Genomic DNA, 9,037 nt, shown 5'->3' on the forward strand with positions numbered 1-9,037 from the left:
TGTGCGTTCCTGTCCTGACTTCCTTCAATGATGAACAGCAATGTAGATTTCAGGCTTAGAGGCTCTGTAGGATTGTGGCTCAGGGTTGCAGTCACCTCCTGAGTCTTGTCCGTAGCCCTGATTGATCAGCACTGGGTGAATGCTCAATAAATCATCCCTGTCTGACTGAGATTGGTGTATGTGTGGTTTGTGGGCAACTCCGGGACCCCAAAATGGGGGACCATGATTTTAATAGGAAGGTTCTCCAGCATTCTTTAAGTTCCAGAGAACCCTAACACATTGCTTTTAGGAAGAAGCTAAATGGAAATAGAAGAAATTACTAGAATACGATGACCACAGCTAAAGTTTGTTCTGTTTACAAAGTAAAAAATTTAAACTCAGGAAGCCATGAGGCTGTCCCTAAAGAAGCAATTGAATTGAGCTCAAGTGGCTGTCCCTCAACAAGGACAGATGGGAAGAGGCCACTTATGAAGAGCCTTCCGAAATTTTTAAAGGAGTTTGAAATGTCACATTGGAAAAGCGCCAAGACTTCTGACCTTTACATGTTTGTTTCTTTCTCCTTAAAGAGGGATCTGAGTGTCTTTTTTCCTTTCATAGTGACCCCGTTGTCTTCATATTGTCTACGTTTCGGGAGTAGTCATGGCCTCTGTCTTAGTTAATGTTCTGTTGTAGTGAAGAGACACTGGGACCACAGTAGCTCCTATAAAGGAAAGCATTTGCTTGGGGCTGACTTGCAGTTCAGGGGAGAACTACCACATTGTCATCAGGGAGAGAAGCATAGCATCATGGAGGCAGACACAGTGCTGGAGAGTTTTACGTCTGGATCCATAGAGAGCAGGAAGAGAGAACAACACTGGGCCTGGCTTGAGCTTCTGAAACCACAAAGCCCACCCCCAGTGACACACTTCCTCCAACAAGCCCACACCTACTCCAGCAAGGTCTTACCCCCTAATCCCTGTCAAGTATCTCCACTCCCTAACGACCAAGTACCCAATGGCCTATGGGGGTCTTTCCTATCCAAACCAGCCTCCAACCTCTCTGAGCACTTCCAACATCTGAGGAGCTCACTGAGGCATTGGGTTCCTGCTTCTGGTGCTTCTCCTGGCAAGTTTGCATGAAGGATGTGTGTGTCTGGCTTCTTAAACTCCATTCAAAGTTCAAATATAATTCCATGGCCAAAATGACACTCATTTTCCACGCAAAAAATATTTCAGTGTCCGCAGATACCTATGAGGCCTTTTGGCTTTTGTTGACATTTTATCATATTTGTTATTGTTCTGACAATTTCTCAATTTGGCCATTTGTTTGAGCAGGCCAACTTTCCTAATAACTTGATAAATGTAATTTAAAACATAATACGGTTGCTTCTGGGTATCCTTGCTTCTGTTTTGTTGTTAGAATTTGAGAATAGCATCACTTATTAGAGGTTGGTGTGAGTTACACTGCCATTTTATTGCTTTCTAATTAAAGGTTTAAATCTTAATTTAAAAAAAATTCATTAGCTGTTTCTAACCCCACAATCCCCAGTTAAAACTTCCTCCCATTATCTCAAGCCTGCTCCACTCCCATCCGACCTAACCAACACCATTCAATTTGAAGTTGTAATTCCACAAGTGCAGAATTATGACTGACAAGCCACTTGTTGAGTTGTTAAAAAAAAATGATACTGAGGACTGGAACATAGGAAATGATATTCAGATCATTAAAACGAAATAAGCTTTTGAATACTATTAAAATGTAGCAGTTGGATAAATCAGTCATTAGGACACAGGCTGTCTTCATTTGTTTCCTATTAATGTGATAAAGACCATGACCAAAAGCAGCCTGTGGAGGAAAGGGTTATCTGGCTTATCCATCCCAAGCCACAGTCCATTGAGGAAAGCAAGCGGGAACTCAGGACAGGAACCCAAGGCAGGAACAGAAGGCTAGGGTACCCATGGGTGCACAGCAAGCTGGTCTGAGCCTGTTCAGTTCATCCTGGCACTCCTCCGCTCTCAATCCACCGGTTTCTGCTCCTCTTTTGCTGGTGACGAAGTCTACGTTTTACAACAGGCTGAACAACGCCAGGATTGGTTACTTTCCCTTCTCCTGTGAGAAGCAACTTCAGGGAGAATGGCAATTTCAGGGAGAAAAGGCTTATTCTGTTTCACAGTCTGATAGTAGGGGGGTCCATGATGTGGCAGGAGTTTGAGGAAGTGGGTCCCATGGCATCCACTGTCAAGAAACAAAATGATGAGTGCTGGTACTCGGTTCTCTATTTCTACTCAGTTCAAGACCATATCCCATGGAGGGGTGCTGTCTGCAGTCAAGGTCTACCTGTGTCATCTAGATAATCCTTCCTATTCATGGACAGAGGCGTGTTTCCTAGGTTACTTAGATGCTATGTTGATGATTCATATTGTCTATCATGATGCCCTTCCAAATAGACAGGCTTTCTGCCCCCGAAACCTACAAATGGTCCCTTCCATGGGCTTTACAGATGCGATTAAATTAATTAGGATGGAGAGATTAGCCCGGATTTTCCCAGGTAGCCCCAATGTCATCCTCACAAGGTCTTTAAAGTGGGACACAGAAGGGACAGAATCAGAGCAGATGATGTGATGATGGCGGGAGAATTGGAGGGATGTGACAGACAGACGGAGATCCGAGCTGAGATTGCAGGAGATGAGGAGCCACTCCTACCGACACCATGACTTCCGCCCAGCAAAACCGGTTAAGGACTTGTAACTTCCCAAACGGTAAGAGATGTATGTGATGTTTAACACTCTCGTATGTGGTGTGGATCACGGAGAGCCATAGGTAAAGCACTGTCTCCTGGCAGGGTCTCCAGCTTTGCACAAGAGACTCAGAAGTGAGGAGGAGCCCCCTGGAGGACTAGGTAATTTTAGAGGTGTTGTTACTAAAAGAATGCAACACCCCCCGCTGGTTCTGCCCTGAGATCCCCCCCCCCCCCCCCCCCCCGTCAAAACAGATACTGAAGTATGAGCACGGTATGGTGGGGTTACCACTTACGCCCCCAAAAGTCTTGAGAGAAGTCTCCAGGGCAGCACATCGCCCCCTGCCCAACCCCCACCCCACCTTGTGTCAGGAGGCCACAGCACTCCTGTGAAAGATTATACTTTTCCCTCCCCAGACTTCTGAAAACTCCCAGGTTGAAAGGCAATGTGGATGGAGGCCCATGCTTCAGAATGTTGTAGCAGATTTCTTTAAACGCACTAGAAAAAGCCTTTCAAACGACAGTAATTGGGCCCAGCGTGGAGATGCATACCTGTGGCCACAGCACTCAGAGGGTGGGAGGAGAAAGATCAAGAGGACCAGGTTCACAGGATTCATGTCAGAAAGAACAACAACAAAACAAGCAAAACCAAAAACAAAGAACAAAGAAGAAAGTGTGAGAAATCCCTTTTGGGGGTTTGTGTTTACTTTCTTCTTCTTCTTTTTTTTTTTTTTTCGGAGCTGGGGATCGAACCCAGGGCCTTGCGTTTGCTAGGCAAGCGCTCTACCACTGAGCTAAATCCCCAACCCCTTGTGTTTACTTTCTTACATGTCCAATTTTATTAAGTACTAATCATGGGAGGAAAACATTCTGTGCAAAGATTCTTGCAAATGTCTGACACAAGAGATGGGTCTTATAATAAAAGAAAACATGCAGATGTTAAAAGACAAATTTAGGCGCATGAAAATTCTAATGAGCTTACATAAGCGCAAGCTGATTCATGAATTGGGCAGCGCCCAACTACAGGTAGAGCTGTGCTGCAGCCAGGGTAAGAGAGAACAGTTGGAGTCCATGCTCTTAGAAGCAAGGAAGGGAAAGTATGACTGCCAAAGTGGGAAGTCCCCAGAGCAGCTGTAGGTCACGACCCCTTTGGCAAACCTCTACCTCCAAAAATATTTACATTATGATTCATAACTGTAGTTATGAAGTAGAAACTAAAATAATGTATGATTGGAGTCATCACAGCATGGGGCATGTATTAAAAGGCCACAGTGTTAGGAAGGTTGAGGACCCCTGGTCTACAATGACGTGGGCTTCAATGGGCTTCTACTGGAGCCCAAGGTTCTGAGCCTCCTCAGCCCATGGTCACCCAATCAATTTGTTTTTTAACACAGGGGAGCGGGGAAGAAGGAGAGGGAGAGAATGAAGGGAGGAAGGAGAGGGAGAAGAGAGAGGAGGAATGGGGGAAGGAAACCTTTAGAGAGAAGCAAGCTCAATTGTTGACTTCTCCATTCCTCAGTCTGAAGATTCTACACACAGGCTGTGGCAAGAGAGAACATCTGGGATCATTAGAACCGGGTCCTTGAAGGGCTAGGAATCTCTTGACAGGCAACTACAGATCTAATCAGTCAATCAGTGAGCCAATAACTGGCCTCCTCCTGCCCCATCCTGCCACACTGTCACATTGGGGCTCCCTGCAGGAATACTGACAACATTACCTTCAAGGGACTGAAGCCAGAGAAGGGTTAATCAGGGTAGGTGCCCTGAGGTCTGGCAACAATTTCTGTCATTTGTTAAGGAGAGAAAGTGTGGGTCCCAGGCAGCTTCCTGTGATTCATCCCTTTACTGCCTCACCCTGGGACTCATACTGGATGAGGCAGGCCTCTCGAAGGGCTATCCTCCCAACACTCACCCTGCTTAACGAGAGCCTTCAACATGCCTCTGAAATCCTCAGACACTAGCTGGGGTAGAATGCAAACAGGTCCTGGCTGTACCATGTGTACCTTCGAGACTCAGTAGTCTTATCTGTTAGACAGGCCAAAAGATGGCCTCCTCCTGAGTCTGATATGGCAGAACCACAATGAAGGTGCACATGGAGTCATTCCACAGGCCCTAATTAGCAGACAAAGGGACGTAAGTGTGTGATTTAATAACGTAGTTGAAGGACTGGAGTCAACACCAGTAATATGTAAATCACTACTTACATTGTCCTCCAGCGGACATTCTAGACACTGAAGAACAGGAAGCGGCAAATCCATTTACGGAACTGGCCCATTCATCTCCCACCATGGGTGAAACCTGTTCTGTCCCAACTGTCTCTGAGTTTCCAAGGGCCTGAAAATTAAAAACAACTTCACACGAGAGGTGCCTGTGTGCATGGGTGTATGTAGGTGTGTGTGGTCTGTATGGTGTGTATGTGTGTAAATGTAGTGTGTTTACAATTTGTGTGTGCGCTAGTACGGGGTGAGTATAGAGCATAGTGTGTAGTGTATATGTGTATGTATGTGTGTGCGTGGTGAATATGTGTAGGATGTTTACAATTTGTGTGTGTGATGTGATGTGTGTGTGTGTGTGCATGTTATGTATGTGTGTAGGGTATACAGTGTGTATGTGTGTAAGTGTAGGGTATTAACACTGTGTGTATGTGTGTATGTGATGTGTTAATAGTATATGTGTGTGCGGTATGTATGTGTGTGGTGTGTATATGTGTAGGTGTAGTATGTTTACAATTCATGTGTGTATGTGTGTGTGTGGTATGTATGTATGTATGTGTATGTGTAGAATGTTGACATTTTGTGTGTAATGTATATGGTATGTTTGTATGTAAGTATAAAGTATTTACAGTGTGTGTGTTTGGGGTGTAGAGTGTTAACAGTATATGTGTGTGTTATATATGTGTATGTGTATAGTGTATGTGGTGTGTGTGTGTAAGTGTAGGGTGTTTACAATTTGTGTGGTGTGTGTGTGGTATGTATGTGTGTATGTGTATAAGTGTAAAATATTTACATTTTGTGTGTAATGTGTATGGTGAGTATGTGAGTAAGTATGGGGTATTTATAGTGTGTGTGTGTGTGTGTGGTATGTAGAGTGTTAACAGTATATGTATGTGTTTTATATATGTGTGTACACACATGTGTGTGGTGTATGTATATAAGTGTAGGGTATTTACATTTGTGTGTGGTATAGGTATTTACAGTACGTGGTGTTTGTGTGTGTGCATGGATGTATGTGTGTTGCTTTCTGAAGAAAAGACAGCTACATTGCCCACACCTTAATCATCAGAAATCAGCTTATGGTTTTTGTGGTCATGCCAATCAGTTATGCTGGCAGAATTTATAATGTCTTTTACCGCCTTGTTTCACAGTCTTTTCCCTGAAATGTGAAAAGACTGTCAAAGAAGAGGAGGAAGAGCCAACAGGTGGGTGGGGACAGAGTGCAAATCAGGGTGATGCAAAGAGATATAAAGGGGAGCAAATAAGAGGAAGTGGCCGATGGGCGGAAGCAGCCAAGTTCAAGTCGGGATGCAGCCTCACGGGGAGGCTGTGCATCAGCCATTTAGTCTCAAGACAGCGACATACATTTCACCCCACCTTTTATTTACATTTTTAATATACATATTCATTTTATGCTATGTGCGATTGCTCAGCCTGTGTACATGTATGCACGGTCATGCTGTGTGCCCATGGAGGTCAGAAGAGGGCATCATATTTCCTGGAACTGGGGTTACAAATGGTTGTGAGCTGTGAGGTAGGTGCTGGGATTCGAGCCCAGATCCTCTGCAAGAACTTTGTGTACTCTTAGCCACTGACCCATCTTTCCAAATAAGGACTCCATCTTTTATTTTGTTTATGGTTTGATTCTGAGAATTATTAGGCATGGCAGCTGAGTGCCCACCCCCTGAAGTGCTCCGTCTGTTGTAGGTTGAAGATAAATGAAGTAACTGGCAGAACATCCGAGTGGGCTGTACATGTTTGTCTGTCTCGTGAGTCACCAGGGACTCCTTCCATCATCCTCTCTTGGTTGGAAACCAAGTACTCACCAGAGATAGGTGCCAATACTTAACAACAAAGAAGGTTTAATCTGAAAGTACTCCTTGCCTATACCCAGACTCGACTGCTTCCAGAATGCAGCAGTCTGGTCTGACCGCTTCAGTCAAACAAACTAGCAGACAGGCCATGAGGTTATGCCCCCTAAATGACATGCTTCTCTAAATGACCAGGCAAGAGGTCCACAGTATTCACCATGCAGTCAAACTGTGCAGTAGGCTATGCCATCCAGGTCTATGGCACTGTATGCTGATAGTCTGCAAGGACCAGCTTGCCTAAAGACACATCTCAGAATGGTCTCTGTCCCTCTGTCCGTGAAGATTCCATGTGGACCTGAGGACCGGGAACGAGGCAAAAATGACAAGACAGGTCTTCCCTTCTAGATACTGCTGGACATGGGCTCAGACCGGCAGCAGCCCCAGAACCTGCTGCGAGGCATGGAGGTCAGGAAGCCTAGGGTGAAGACTCCTAGACGTGTATTAGCTAGAAATCATATTCAACTATCCTGCAGTAGATTTCCCTCCTGTTTCAAGCAATGTTCTATCGCTGTGAAGAGATACCATGGCCACGGCAACTCTTATAAGGGAAAACATTTCATGGAGGCTTGCTTACATTCAGAGATTCAGTCCATTACTGTCATGGTGGGAAGCATGACAGCACGCAGGCAGACACAGTGCTGGAGAGGCAGCTGAGAGTTCTACTTCTGGATCTGCAGGCAGCAGGAAGAACAAGTGAGCCACTAGGCCTGGCTTGAACATCTGAAACCCTAAAGCCCAACCCTGGTGACATACTTCCTCCAACAAGGCCACACCCACTCCAACAAGCCACACCCACTCTAACAAGGCCACACCTCCTAATCCCTCTCAAGTAGTGCCACTCCCTAATGACCAAGTCAATGGGAACTATTTCTACTCAAATCACTACACTTCCTGTCCTCTCTGTCATTATATTAACACACACACACACACACACACACACACACACACACACACACACACACTAAGAGATCCACCTAGCAGATATGAAGATGGAGAGAGGGGGGTTAAGGGTGACTTTCCTGTTCTTTGTTCATAAACTAGGCTGCTGCTATTTTCAGGGATGATTGAAGAGAAGCAGGACTCTCCTTTTCAGAGTAGGTTGGGGATAATCAGATGTTTTGTTTTAGCCACTGTGGGCTGGGGCAGGGCTCAATTTCCCAGCACAGTTCAAACTGACTCCCACATACAGACTACTTTCAACCTGATTCGAGAAATCTTTCTCGAGCACTAATGTTGCTGATGCTGGAGACAGAGAAAAGAAATGAAATAATTTATACTTCATGTTATGTCATAAACATGGAAGGACATATCTGTGTCTTCCCACAGTGTCAGAATTTGTTAACAATAAATTCACAAGACACCATGTTCACCTCTTTGTGGGGTTCAGGTGAATGGATTATAATTTTTCCTTGTACTAGTCTATCTGAAAAGTTCTCAGGCCTCATATGGTTTCCCTCACATTGCTCTTTCTTTCTTTCTTTCTTTCTTTCTTTCTTTCTTTCTTTCTTTCTTCCTTCCTTCCTTCCTTCCTTCCTTTCTTTCCTTCCTTCCTCCCAATTTATTGAGACAAGCACTCACTATGTGACTCTGGCTAGCTTGGAGCTCACTTATGTAGACCAGGCTGACCTTGAACTTCCAGAGATTCACCTGTCTCTGCCTTCCAAGTACTGGGATTAAAGGCATGCACCACCGTACCTCTCTTCCTCTTTTCATCATGTCTACATACCACATTTTCTTTTCTCCATTCAGCGATTGATACTGATGCTGATGCTGCCCACATTTGTGGGGAGCTGAGGAAGCCCTGTGTAAAAAGTAGATGAAGTCTTGAGTAAGTGTCATGCTTGACATTAGCCTAGTGATGTCAAGGACCCAATGCCTCAGAACATCATGGTGGTGGCCAGTAGAAAGACACTTTCTTCATGACAGACAAGGAGAGGGAATTTGTGATAAATAAATAGGTGGGTGGATCAATAAATAGGTAGATGGGTAGGTGATATACATATAGATGATAAATAGATAGTTACATAGATACGTAGATGATAGTCAGATGGACAGATAGATGATAGACAGACAGGCAGACAGATGATAACAGAACAAGATACCAAAAATTTACCTGCAGTGACTCTACTTCTTCCAATCTGACCCCATCTCCCAAAGTTTCTGTCTTCCTAAAATGGCTCCACCATTGAGGACCAACCCAACAACTTATGAACCCACAGAGTACATTTCATGTAGAA

The sequence above is a fragment of the Rattus norvegicus genome, chromosome 7, assembly GCF_021556685.1.
Source record: "Rattus norvegicus strain SHRSP/BbbUtx chromosome 7, alternate assembly SHRSP_T2T, whole genome shotgun sequence".
NCBI lineage: Eukaryota > Metazoa > Chordata > Mammalia > Rodentia > Muridae > Rattus > Rattus norvegicus.